This window comes from Schistocerca gregaria, chromosome 4, assembly GCF_023897955.1.
Source record: "Schistocerca gregaria isolate iqSchGreg1 chromosome 4, iqSchGreg1.2, whole genome shotgun sequence".
Lineage (NCBI taxonomy): Eukaryota > Metazoa > Arthropoda > Insecta > Orthoptera > Acrididae > Schistocerca > Schistocerca gregaria.
Window position 1 is genome coordinate 438,801,018 of NC_064923.1, and position 12,244 is coordinate 438,813,261.

The 12,244-nt window shown below is 44.3% G+C and overlaps 14 non-coding genes across 14 annotated transcripts; 13 read left to right on the forward strand and 1 right to left on the reverse strand.

Annotated features, from left to right (window-relative positions):
- Positions 1–8,149: 8,149 nt before the first annotated feature.
- On the reverse strand, positions 8,150–8,224 carry Trnas-cga (transfer RNA serine (anticodon CGA)). Its single transcript has one exon. It is a non-coding gene; the product is annotated as a tRNA-Ser (tRNA).
- Positions 8,225–8,434: 210 nt separating this feature from the next.
- On the forward strand, positions 8,435–8,509 carry Trnas-cga (transfer RNA serine (anticodon CGA)). The gene has a single exon. It is a non-coding gene; the product is annotated as a tRNA-Ser (tRNA).
- A 225-nt stretch (positions 8,510–8,734) lies between these two features.
- Positions 8,735–8,809, forward strand: Trnas-cga (transfer RNA serine (anticodon CGA)). Its single transcript has one exon. It is a non-coding gene; the product is annotated as a tRNA-Ser (tRNA).
- A 225-nt stretch (positions 8,810–9,034) lies between these two features.
- Trnas-cga (transfer RNA serine (anticodon CGA)) lies at positions 9,035–9,109 on the forward strand. Its single transcript has one exon. It is a non-coding gene; the product is annotated as a tRNA-Ser (tRNA).
- A 225-nt stretch (positions 9,110–9,334) lies between these two features.
- Trnas-cga (transfer RNA serine (anticodon CGA)) lies at positions 9,335–9,409 on the forward strand. Its single transcript has one exon. It is a non-coding gene; the product is annotated as a tRNA-Ser (tRNA).
- Positions 9,410–9,634: 225 nt separating this feature from the next.
- Positions 9,635–9,709, forward strand: Trnas-cga (transfer RNA serine (anticodon CGA)). Its single transcript has one exon. It is a non-coding gene; the product is annotated as a tRNA-Ser (tRNA).
- A 225-nt stretch (positions 9,710–9,934) lies between these two features.
- Trnas-cga (transfer RNA serine (anticodon CGA)) lies at positions 9,935–10,009 on the forward strand. The gene has a single exon. It is a non-coding gene; the product is annotated as a tRNA-Ser (tRNA).
- A 225-nt stretch (positions 10,010–10,234) lies between these two features.
- Trnas-cga (transfer RNA serine (anticodon CGA)) lies at positions 10,235–10,309 on the forward strand. The gene has a single exon. It is a non-coding gene; the product is annotated as a tRNA-Ser (tRNA).
- A 225-nt stretch (positions 10,310–10,534) lies between these two features.
- On the forward strand, positions 10,535–10,609 carry Trnas-cga (transfer RNA serine (anticodon CGA)). Its single transcript has one exon. It is a non-coding gene; the product is annotated as a tRNA-Ser (tRNA).
- A 225-nt stretch (positions 10,610–10,834) lies between these two features.
- Trnas-cga (transfer RNA serine (anticodon CGA)) lies at positions 10,835–10,909 on the forward strand. The gene has a single exon. It is a non-coding gene; the product is annotated as a tRNA-Ser (tRNA).
- A 225-nt stretch (positions 10,910–11,134) lies between these two features.
- Positions 11,135–11,209, forward strand: Trnas-cga (transfer RNA serine (anticodon CGA)). The gene has a single exon. It is a non-coding gene; the product is annotated as a tRNA-Ser (tRNA).
- Positions 11,210–11,434: 225 nt separating this feature from the next.
- Positions 11,435–11,509, forward strand: Trnas-cga (transfer RNA serine (anticodon CGA)). The gene has a single exon. It is a non-coding gene; the product is annotated as a tRNA-Ser (tRNA).
- Positions 11,510–11,734: 225 nt separating this feature from the next.
- On the forward strand, positions 11,735–11,809 carry Trnas-cga (transfer RNA serine (anticodon CGA)). The gene has a single exon. It is a non-coding gene; the product is annotated as a tRNA-Ser (tRNA).
- A 225-nt stretch (positions 11,810–12,034) lies between these two features.
- Trnas-cga (transfer RNA serine (anticodon CGA)) lies at positions 12,035–12,109 on the forward strand. The gene has a single exon. It is a non-coding gene; the product is annotated as a tRNA-Ser (tRNA).
- The last annotated feature ends 135 nt before the right edge of the window (positions 12,110–12,244 follow it).

The following is a 12,244-nucleotide window of genomic DNA, read 5'->3' on the forward strand; positions in this document are numbered from 1 at the left end:
ATTCGAACCTGCAGTCACGCAGAGATTCCATTTTTGAGAGGGCTTTGTGAGCCGGTACGGTGTGCTGATGCCAAAGAACTCCGCTCGCCATTTTTCCGCGCCTTTTTTCTTTATCTCTTCTGTCAAACAGCGCAGGAGGGTTACGCCCTTATGAAAGTAATCCACCATAATTACTCCTTCTGCATCTCGAAAGACCGATGCCACCACCTTACCGACTGATTTTTGCACCTGGATTTTTCTTTGGGCTAGGGGATGAAGGATGCTTCCATTGTCGTTACTGTTGTTTTGTCTCAGGTTCAAAATGGTGATGCAACGTTTAGTCCGTTTTCACATATCTTGCAAGAAAGCCGTCTTCATCGGCTTCAAATTGGCGGACAATTTCTTTACAGCACAGCATACCCTCCCGTCTCTGATCTGCATTGAAGTCTTTCGGGACGCATCGAGGTGAAATTCCTGCATTCCCAAAATATCCACAGCAACGTCGTGAGCACATCCATGGGAGATTCAAAATGTGGTTGCAATGTGCTTCAACGTTGTTGACGGCCCTGCAAAATCGTATTGTGAATTGCAGTCACTGTTTCATCAGTGACAACGGTGATAGGCCTTCTGCTCCTTGACGCATCTTCCACACTTATTCTTCAACGTTTGAAATCGGACACCCAGTTTTTCGCTGTTGCATAATACGGAACACTGTCCTTAAGTGTATTCCGCATGTCCTGCTCCATTTCCTTAGGCGTCATTCCATTCATATTCAGTCGCAGCACGTTTCTCGATTCTCTCGATACTTGCCATTTTTCTTACACTACGGTATACAACGCAACCTAGCGGCAAAACTAACGAGGCCGGAGCCGGGGGATTTGACTAGCATACCCAAAAGGGTCAACATGAAAGTAGGTGGTGTACTTTCTGCAAGACATTACGGTAACTATCTCAACTAGAAATTTTTCGACCTTCCCTTGTACATAACTAACAAGAAGTTTTGTTCAGGAATATCATATACGAAGTGAATCATTACACACCTGGAAAAATGTTTTCATAAATGGAAGTAAGTCCTTCATTGCAGAGAGCTTTGAACAACATTTTTGTGCATGTTTTTGCAAACAACACTAACAATCGCTATTCGTTGGATCATTCATACCATTCAGGAGTCCCACACATTCTCTGGGATGAGCAATCAGATCATGAGGTTCTGGCAGTTCTCTGTTATCTCATTGATCATACTCATTTTACTCTACTTAAGTTATGCAGGTAAGTCACGAGAGTAAGAGAAATAACGACAGTGGAATATATCAATGACAGTTGCGCTACTTGATATTCATTATTGAAAACTGCCTCTTAATTCAATCCTTTGATCGGTAGAGATTTAAATTTTAATTGAACTCTACCACGAAAATTCGCTTAGGCGCTCAACGTCCGGGAATTACCATTGTAGCACGATTTGTTGATGAGGGCCCAATAAAATGCAAGTACACGAGGCCGGAGCAGAGTGTCAGAAAGATTTGCGTTGTCTGGGCAGGAACATAAGATGAGAAAGAGCAATACTTAAGGCCCAGATTTGGGCAACATGAGATTAGACCTGTCTCAACCCCTGAAACCTGGGAGAAGAAAAATTGTCCATCCAGAAAATACCGTTTTAAGAAGTTCACGTGATGGTAAAATTACTTCAACCATTGTTACGAAAATATTGCCGCTGGAGCTACCACTGTAGGAAAAGACATAAAAAATTTAATGACTTGTCTGACGCCATAGTTGGCAGAAAAAGAGAGTAAGTTAAGGTTGACATAGGCAGGAGCTGTCACAGAAGGCACTTCCACGTAGGTGATGACGTAAGCTTTTTAATCCTTCATCTTACGTTGCCATAGTCAAAATATGAACATAGTATTATAGACGGTCACTTTACTTGGCATTGTTAAGTTATAATTCTGATTGTCACAATATCTAGGGATTAAAACGTTGGTAGTGCAAATTAACAGTTTACATTGCATCGTAAGTCATTTAGACGTTATTTATGTAGAGATAACACATATTTCAAATACACCTACACATTTAGTAAAACACTTATCAGAACCAAAATACATTAACAGAGGGGTTCCGCAAGGTAGCATATAGGACCAATACTATTCCTGATGTACATCAATGACTTTCCCAGTAGTGTTACTCATGGTGAAAAAATTCTCTTCACTGATGACAGCAATATTACAGTCACTGCGGAAACAAGAGAACTCCTTGCAGAGAAAGCAACTGAAGCTGTCAAGGAAGTTTACGACTATTCCAGAAGCAATAAAGTGGCATTGAACATAAAGAAAACTAATGCAGTGAATTTCAGTTTGAAGAGGGAAAAATGACAATGTTAAATTAATTGTAGATAGCACCTCTATAGACAGTGTAACAAATGCAAAACTTCTAGGAATAAATATTTCTCAGTGGAAGTGGTGTGAACACTCAAAGGTACTTGCAAACAGAATTTTATCAGCATGTTATGCCCTTAGAATACCACCATCAGTGTGTAACATGCAGTGTCTTTTAGTTACATACTATTCGTATGTACAGTAAATTCTTAGCTAAGCCACTCCATTTTGGGAGAAAAATGCACACAATTTTCAAACTCCAGAGAAGAGCCATTAGAATCATAACCAAAAATGTTAGTCTAGCTCATTGTAAAGATCTGTTTGAAACACTGGGGATTTTAAGTGCTCCGTGTGAATACATTTACCAATCAGTTGTACACATCAATAATAACATTGGTAATTACTGCACAAACATATCTGTCATTGACCATGGAACAAGAGCTAGACTCAACTTACATTTGCCAAGAAGAAATAAACTTAGAACTCAAAACAGAATTTTCCACCAAGGAATAAAACTGTAAAATAAATTACCAAAGGATATTAAAAGAAATTCCTAAAAAAATCACTTACTTAAAAAGGCAGCTAAAAAGTATCGGTTATGGAATACATTTTATGCATTAAAGGATTACTTAGATAAAACAGAGTAGGAGTTTGATAAAAAATATACAAATAAATAATAATACTAATTACAAAACATCTAAGATTACACATCACACCTTCATACTCTGTTTTGTTCTTCATTTTTCCTTTTATAGAAAAAACGTACCCTACAAGCTATGCATTGCACAATACTAACACTTCTTCCTCTTTCTGAGCTCAACATATCAGTTTTTAAGGATAGCAACTGGGACGTTGTGGTACAGAAAATGATCCTGAGATCACCAGTGCGTGTGTGTTTGTATGTGTAGTGAGTGAAGTGTTATGAAACAATATGTGTACAGTGTGTGCAGTGACTGATAGTGAGATACGAGTGAACAGTGTGGCATTACATTATTTAATAAGTTATTTGCAGATAAAGTATTGTATAGCAGGAGTAAATCTAATGATTGTCTCTAACTAGAAATCTGTAAAACTATGTGTATACGAATAACTAGCTTATTTTAAATTGGTCTAAGCTTAGAAAATACTTTGACATGTCGTATTTCCTTGTAAAAAGAGATCTAGAGATGAATAAAGCTGCTACTACTACTACCACTACTACTGCTATCTTGTTGTGAGCTGATCCTGGAGCCCACGAGAAACACGTTGACGGTGGCATGTCATGGTCTGGGGATACGTGATACTCTAAATACGCCATTATAATGCTAATTTTAGTAATCGTGTAACACAGACGAATCGTATTCAGGACGCTGAGCAAACAGCGAGGAAAGTCTCAATGGGTTTGGTGCCGGATCCTAAAATCAACTTGACTCGATATTTCGGCGATCCAACTGTTCGCCATCTTCAGGAAATGTTGCTTCTGGTAATGAGTCCCCCTGCGAACTGACGCCAGGTTGCAAATCGACGTCCTATATAGGCCACCGTTCAGTACACGGCGCATTCGTCGCCCATCACGGTTTCTGCCTTCCAAAATAGGGAGGTGGCGCCGCCCTTAGTGAAACACTGCTGGCAACGATATATCGCAATCAAGGCCGCACCGAAGAACTTTCAGTTTTGATGCGAGATAATACAGGATTCCATGTTTTGCTTAGAGGAAACCCATTGTCTCTGTTGATTAAATTATGAGCCAACCTAATTTCAATCGCCTCTTTATAGACACTGTTTCAAAAACTGGAAATGTTGGCAACCACAACAGTTTCCTCAACTTTCATTTTATGTCCCTCATTTAGGCAGTGTTCTGCTACCGCTGATTTTTCCGGCTCTTGTAGCCTCGTGTGACGGCGATCTTCCACACACCTGTCAGGCACTGTACGAGTAGAACGGCCAATATAAGCTTTCCCACATTGACATGGAATTTTGTACACCCCGGGCTTCCTAAGTCCCATATCATCCTTAACAGAGCCGAGCAGAGCCCTAATCCTAGAAGGTGGACGGAACACACTCTTAATGTTAAAATTCCTTAAAATTCGTCCAGTCTTAAATGATAAGCCTCCAGCACAAGGAAGAAAGGCCACAGATTTATGTTCCTCTTCGTACACCTCCGGAGATGGTCCAAACTCCATAGCCCGACGAATATGTTTCTCGGTGTGTCCATTTTCCTTAAAAACAGTCATCAAATGCTCAAGTTCTTGGGTTAAGCTGTCTGCGTCGTAAATGGCATATGCTCTCCGTACCAAAGTCCTAAGGACACCACTACGTTGGTGTGGTGGATGACAACTCTTAGGGTACAGATAACAATCTGTGTGTTTCGGCTTTCGGCGAACACTGTGTCCCAAAGTTCCATCTGGTTTTTTATAAACCATTACGTCTAAAAATGGAAGCATCCCATCATTTTCAATGTCCATAGTAAATTTGATATGGGGATGAAGGCAGTTCAAGTGGTCCAAAAATCTGTTAAGAGCATCACGTCCAAGCGGCCAGACGAAGAAGGTATCGTCCACGTATCTCCAGAAGCACGTTGGTTGCAAAGCGGAAGTCCTCAGTGCCATGACCTCGAAGCCCTCCATAAATAAATTGGCAACTATGGGTGACAAAGGACTAACAATAGCCACTCCGTCATTCTGTTCAAATATGTTACCGTTAAATAAAAAATGCTTGGAGGTCAGCACATGACGACAAAGCTTCACCAGCTCTTCATCCAGGATTTCACTGATCAAACTAAGGGACTCTTCCAGAAGAACTCGTGTAAATAGGGATACCACATCGAAACTCACTAACAGATCTGAAGGACTCAACTTCAAACATCCCAATCGTCGAATAAAATCTACCGAACTGGATATATGTTGTTCACACCTGCCAACAAACGGCCTGAGAGCAGATGATAAACACTTAGCCAGGTTGTAAGTGGGTGCTCCCAACTTACTAACAAAAGGGCGTAGAAGAACCCCTTCCTTATGCAACTTAGGCAGACCTTACAACCTAGGCGGAACGGCAGCACCAGGATGAAGTTTCTTACGTAAATCATCTGATAACGAACTTTTTTTTCAACAGCGGAAGTGTCTTACGTTTGATCCTTTCCGTGGGGTCATTAAATAGTCTTCCGTACGCCGGGTCGTTGAGAAGTAAATCCATTTTTATACATAATTATCCCGTGTCATTACAACCGTGGTATTCCCCTTGTAAGCTGGTAAAACTACTATTTCGTCATCATTCTTAAGGGAACGAATGGCTGCTCTCTTTGCGGAAGAGATGTTATCCCGCGGTGGTCGATGCCTGACGTAATGTGTTCGACACTTCTTGCCTTATTTCCTCTGCTTGATTCTCGGGTAGGCTATGTACTGCTTGTTCTACAGAGCATATGAACTCAGTGATAGGAAGTCTCTTGGGAGTGGGCGAAAAAATTTAAACCTTTCTCCAATACCGATACTGTGGGCCCATCCAACGCCTTGTTAGAGAGATTAATCACAGTACGCCGACGTTTATCCACTTCTGATGCTGTAGAACGAGAAAGAAGCCGTTCAAATTTCGAGAACTGCCTGGTAACGGCGCTCCTATGTGTCCAATCTGATAGCGCCCACGTGGGATCATCAACCCACTGCCAAACATCTCTAGAAAACAGCGATGACAAGCTCAAATGTAAGTAAAATAAATCTTTGGAAACAATACCCAGCTGTCTACGGGTAAAACGAATGCGTTCTCTTAAAAGTGCTGGGCTTGCACGTTCCTTAATCCTATTAGCTCTCTTACTATTAATAAAATGAATAAATCTGGCTAAATTAGGAATAACACCATCGTCATGGCATCTCAGCAAGAATGGGAGTGTACTCAACAGCTTTCCCTTCTTCCTCCGAAGATTATCTAACTTTACAAGTACAAGTTTCACCATCTCCTCCCCGTAGAGGTACTTGATATGATTACGTAGGCTTCCCTGGCGTAAAAAGTCTTGAAAGTCTCTTCGGGTTTGCTGCCGGATCCTAAAACCAATTTGACTCGATATTTCAGCGATCCATCTATTCGTCATCTTCAGGAAATGCTGCTTCAGCTGATGATTTCCGCTTAGTGTTTCACTAAGGGCGGCGCCCCCTTCCTGTTTTGGAAGGCAGAAACCGTGATGGGCGGCGCATGCGCCGTGTACTGAACGGTGGCCTATATAGGACGTCGATTTGCAACCTGGCGTCAGATCTCAGCGGGACTCATCAGCAGAAGGAGCATTTCCTGAAGATGGCGAACAGTTGGATCGCCTAAATATCGAGTCAAGTTGATTTTAGGATGCGGCAGCAAACGCGAAGAGACTTTCAAGACTTATTACGCCGGGAAAGCCTACGTAATCGAAAGAGCGAGGAAGTCGTTTCAACAAGACCAGCTTGCGCGTAATCTTGTTGTCTACGTCGAATTAGTAAAATATGACTAACGAATGAAGTGTAGTACGGAATTCACCCTTTTCTTCAGCTGATGTGGCCTTCAGTAGACCTCACATATTTAATTTTTTGTTCCTCAAGATAACGTTCCCCAAATTTTTCATATAGAAATTTATGGATACGTTGGTAGTATCTTGGCCATCAAAGGAACAAATTACTGTCATCCTTGGGCATATAAAACAGAAACAGAGCGCAATGTAGGTGACATTTCAAATGGTTCTGATAATCTGAAAGCGTTTTGTGACACAATCCTGAAGGAATATTGGTCTTCAAAAATCCAGAGGCAGTTATTAGTCGATTTCGCGAGTGAACATGGGTACCAACGAGATCGCGCAACAGTGAAGGTTCTTTGAAAGTACTGTCCGACGTGTATTAAATACAGTGTGTTCGAAAATTCGGTGACGAAACTTTAGGAATGGATTCCTCATACAACAAGAAAAAAGGCTATGTCAACATGAGTCCGGAAACGCATAGTTACCAAGTTGTTCGTGCATCTTAGTGTTATGCAGTGCGCAGTGCCTAATTATGTAGATATGCATGATGACGTTACAAGCTTTCAGAGACGATGGAGAAGGGTAAATGTGTAAATCTTAGGCAAGTGACCCTGGTCCTGAAAGCACCGACAAGGAAGCTATAACAAATCATTCTGATACTTCTGACAGAGAACCTTTTCCAAAGCAAGGTCTTCGCTTCGCGTATTTTGAGAGGTACTTCTCTGTACTAAACAAGGAAAAAAACTCGTCCAGGAAACATGGACTGTAAAGTGCATACCTTGTTCGTCTTCTAACAACCCTACCACAACAAAGGTCAAAATTTAATAATGATTGTGGTGTTGCTCACGCTGCTAAATACTGCATTTTTCGGGCAACAACAAAGTTATTATGTGATAGGTGTCATTAGGGCACAATTAATAAAGTCATTTCATGTAATAATCAATAAACTAGGCACTCATATTTTCCTGTTTCCCACGCTGGTCTCGTAAAATCATGGCTCAATCGTCGAAAATCTAGGTGGTGCTGATTCCAAGCTCGGATGCAAAGAGGCCTAGGTTTTATTCTGCGATATTCAAAAGTTTTGTAGATTCGCTTCACAAACCATTCTCGAAGATTACACTTTTGCAGGACAATGGTGATGTAAAAAAGTAATCAGCACTCCTAATTTAAGTTACACTTCTTTTTTATTACTTTTGCTGCAATATCACATAACACACAAAACATCACTTCACAATACAAAACATACTTGAAAACATCTTCCTCACTGTTAAAGTTCACATTTAATAAGCTGACTACAATATGTGTCTTTCCAATATGACGTCCCAGAAACTTCCTGGCAGATTAAAACTGTGTGCCCGACCGAGACTCGAACTCGGGACCTTTGCCTTTCGCGGGCAAGTGCTCTACCAACTGAGCTACCGAAGCACGACTCACGTCCGGTACTCACAGCTTTACTTCTGCCAGTATCCGTCTCCTACCTTCCAAACTTTACAGAAGCTCTTCTGCGAAACTTGCAGAACTAGCACTCCTGAAAGAGTGCTAGTTCTGCAAGTTTCGCAGAAGAGCTTCTGTAAAGTTTGGAAGGTAGGAGACGGATACTGGCAGAAGTAAAGCTGTGAGTACCGGACGTGAGTCGTGCTTCGGTAGCTCAGTTGGTAGAGCACTTGCCCGCGAAAGGCAAAGGTCCCGAGTTCGAGTCTCGGTCGGGCACACAGTTTTAATCTGCCAGGAAGTTTCATATCAGCGCACACTCCGCTGCAGAGTGAAAATCTCATTCTGGAAACATCCCCCAGGCTGTGGCTAAGCCATGTCTCCGCAATATCCTTTCTTTCAGGAGTGCTAGTTCTGCAAGTTTCGCAGAAGAGCTTCTGTAAAGTTTGGAAGGTAGGAGACGGATACTGGCAGAAGTAAAGCTGTGAGTACCGGACGTGAGTCGTGCTTCGGTAGCTCAGTTGGTAGAGCACTTGCCCGCGAAAGGCAAAGGTCCCGAGTTCGAGTCTCGGTCGGGCACACAGTTTTAATCTGCCAGGAAGTTTCATATCAGCGCACACTCCGCTGCAGAGTGAAAATCTCATTCTGGAAACATCCCCCAGGCTGTGGCTAAGCCATGTCTCCGCTATATCCTTTCTTTCAGGAGTGCTAGTTCTGCAAGTTTCGCAGAAGAGCTTCTGTAAAGTTTGGAAGGTAGGAGACGGATACTGGCAGAAGTAAAGCTGTGAGTACCGGACGTGAGTCGTGCTTCGGTAGCTCAGTTGGTAGAGCACTTGCCCGCGAAAGGCAAAGGTCCCGAGTTCGAGTCTCGGTCGGGCACACAGTTTTAATCTGCCAGGAAGTTTCATATCAGCGCACACTCCGCTGCAGAGTGAAAATCTCATTCTTGAAACATCCCCCAGGCTGTGGCTAAGCCATGTCTCCGCAATATCCTTTCTTTCAGGAGTGCTAGTTCTGCAAGTTTCGCAGAAGAGCTTCTGTAAAGTTTGGAAGGTAGGAGACGGATACTGGCAGAAGTAAAGCTGTGAGTACCGGACGTGAGTCGTGCTTCGGTAGCTCAGTTGGTAGAGCACTTGCCCGCGAAAGGCAAAGGTCCCGAGTTCGAGTCTCGGTCGGGCACACAGTTTTAATCTGCCAGGAAGTTTCATATCAGCGCACACTCCGCTGCAGAGTGAAAATCTCATTCTGGAAACATCCCCCAGGCTGTGGCTAAGCCATGTCTCCGCAATATCCTTTCTTTCAGGAGTGCTAGTTCTGCAAGTTTCGCAGAAGAGCTTCTGTAAAGTTTGGAAGGTAGGAGACGGATACTGGCAGAAGTAAAGCTGTGAGTACCGGACGTGAGTCGTGCTTCGGTAGCTCAGTTGGTAGAGCACTTGCCCGCGAAAGGCAAAGGTCCCGAGTTCGAGTCTCGGTCGGGCACACAGTTTTAATCTGCCAGGAAGTTTCATATCAGCGCACACTCCGCTGCAGAGTGAAAATCTCATTCTGGAAACATCCCCCAGGCTGTGGCTAAGCCATGTCTCCGCAATATCCTTTCTTTCAGGAGTGCTAGTTCTGCAAGTTTCGCAGAAGAGCTTCTGTAAAGTTTGGAAGGTAGGAGACGGATACTGGCAGAAGTAAAGCTGTGAGTACCGGACGTGAGTCGTGCTTCGGTAGCTCAGTTGGTAGAGCACTTGCCCGCGAAAGGCAAAGGTCCCGAGTTCGAGTCTCGGTCGGGCACACAGTTTTAATCTGCCAGGAAGTTTCATATCAGCGCACACTCCGCTGCAGAGTGAAAATCTCATTCTGGAAACATCCCCCAGGCTGTGGCTAAGCCATGTCTCCGCAATATCCTTTCTTTCAGGAGTGCTAGTTCTGCAAGTTTCGCAGAAGAGCTTCTGTAAAGTTTGGAAGGTAGGAGACGGATACTGGCAGAAGTAAAGCTGTGAGTACCGGACGTGAGTCGTGCTTCGGTAGCTCAGTTGGTAGAGCACTTGCCCGCGAAAGGCAAAGGTCCCGAGTTCGAGTCTCGGTCGGGCACACAGTTTTAATCTGCCAGGAAGTTTCATATCAGCGCACACTCCGCTGCAGAGTGAAAATCTCATTCTGGAAACATCCCCCAGGCTGTGGCTAAGCCATGTCTCCGCTATATCCTTTCTTTCAGGAGTGCTAGTTCTGCAAGTTTCGCAGAAGAGCTTCTGTAAAGTTTGGAAGGTAGGAGACGGATACTGGCAGAAGTAAAGCTGTGAGTACCGGACGTGAGTCGTGCTTCGGTAGCTCAGTTGGTAGAGCACTTGCCCGCGAAAGGCAAAGGTCCCGAGTTCGAGTCTCGGTCGGGCACACAGTTTTAATCTGCCAGGAAGTTTCATATCAGCGCACACTCCGCTGCAGAGTGAAAATCTCATTCTTGAAACATCCCCCAGGCTGTGGCTAAGCCATGTCTCCGCAATATCCTTTCTTTCAGGAGTGCTAGTTCTGCAAGTTTCGCAGAAGAGCTTCTGTAAAGTTTGGAAGGTAGGAGACGGATACTGGCAGAAGTAAAGCTGTGAGTACCGGACGTGAGTCGTGCTTCGGTAGCTCAGTTGGTAGAGCACTTGCCCGCGAAAGGCAAAGGTCCCGAGTTCGAGTCTCGGTCGGGCACACAGTTTTAATCTGCCAGGAAGTTTCATATCAGCGCACACTCCGCTGCAGAGTGAAAATCTCATTCTGGAAACATCCCCCAGGCTGTGGCTAAGCCATGTCTCCGCAATATCCTTTCTTTCAGGAGTGCTAGTTCTGCAAGTTTCGCAGAAGAGCTTCTGTAAAGTTTGGAAGGTAGGAGACGGATACTGGCAGAAGTAAAGCTGTGAGTACCGGACGTGAGTCGTGCTTCGGTAGCTCAGTTGGTAGAGCACTTGCCCGCGAAAGGCAAAGGTCCCGAGTTCGAGTCTCGGTCGGGCACACAGTTTTAATCTGCCAGGAAGTTTCATATCAGCGCACACTCCGCTGCAGAGTGAAAATCTCATTCTGGAAACATCCCCCAGGCTGTGGCTAAGCCATGTCTCCGCAATATCCTTTCTTTCAGGAGTGCTAGTTCTGCAAGTTTCGCAGAAGAGCTTCTGTAAAGTTTGGAAGGTAGGAGACGGATACTGGCAGAAGTAAAGCTGTGAGTACCGGACGTGAGTCGTGCTTCGGTAGCTCAGTTGGTAGAGCACTTGCCCGCGAAAGGCAAAGGTCCCGAGTTCGAGTCTCGGTCGGGCACACAGTTTTAATCTGCCAGGAAGTTTCATATCAGCGCACACTCCGCTGCAGAGTGAAAATCTCATTCTGGAAACATCCCCCAGGCTGTGGCTAAGCCATGTCTCCGCTATATCCTTTCTTTCAGGAGTGCTAGTTCTGCAAGTTTCGCAGAAGAGCTTCTGTAAAGTTTGGAAGGTAGGAGACGGATACTGGCAGAAGTAAAGCTGTGAGTACCGGACGTGAGTCGTGCTTCGGTAGCTCAGTTGGTAGAGCACTTGCCCGCGAAAGGCAAAGGTCCCGAGTTCGAGTCTCGGTCGGGCACACAGTTTTAATCTGCCAGGAAGTTTCATATCAGCGCACACTCCGCTGCAGAGTGAAAATCTCATTCTTGAAACATCCCCCAGGCTGTGGCTAAGCCATGTCTCCGCAATATCCTTTCTTTCAGGAGTGCTAGTTCTGCAAGTTTCGCAGAAGAGCTTCTGTAAAGTTTGGAAGGTAGGAGACGGATACTGGCAGAAGTAAAGCTGTGAGTACCGGACGTGAGTCGTGCTTCGGTAGCTCAGTTGGTAGAGCACTTGCCCGCGAAAGGCAAAGGTCCCGAGTTCGAGTCTCGGTCGGGCACACAGTTTTAATCTGCCAGGAAGTTTCATATCAGCGCACACTCCGCTGCAGAGTGAAAATCTCATTCTGGAAACATCCCCCAGGCTGTGGCTAAGCCATGTCTCCGCAATATCCTTTCTTTCAGGAGTGCTAGTTC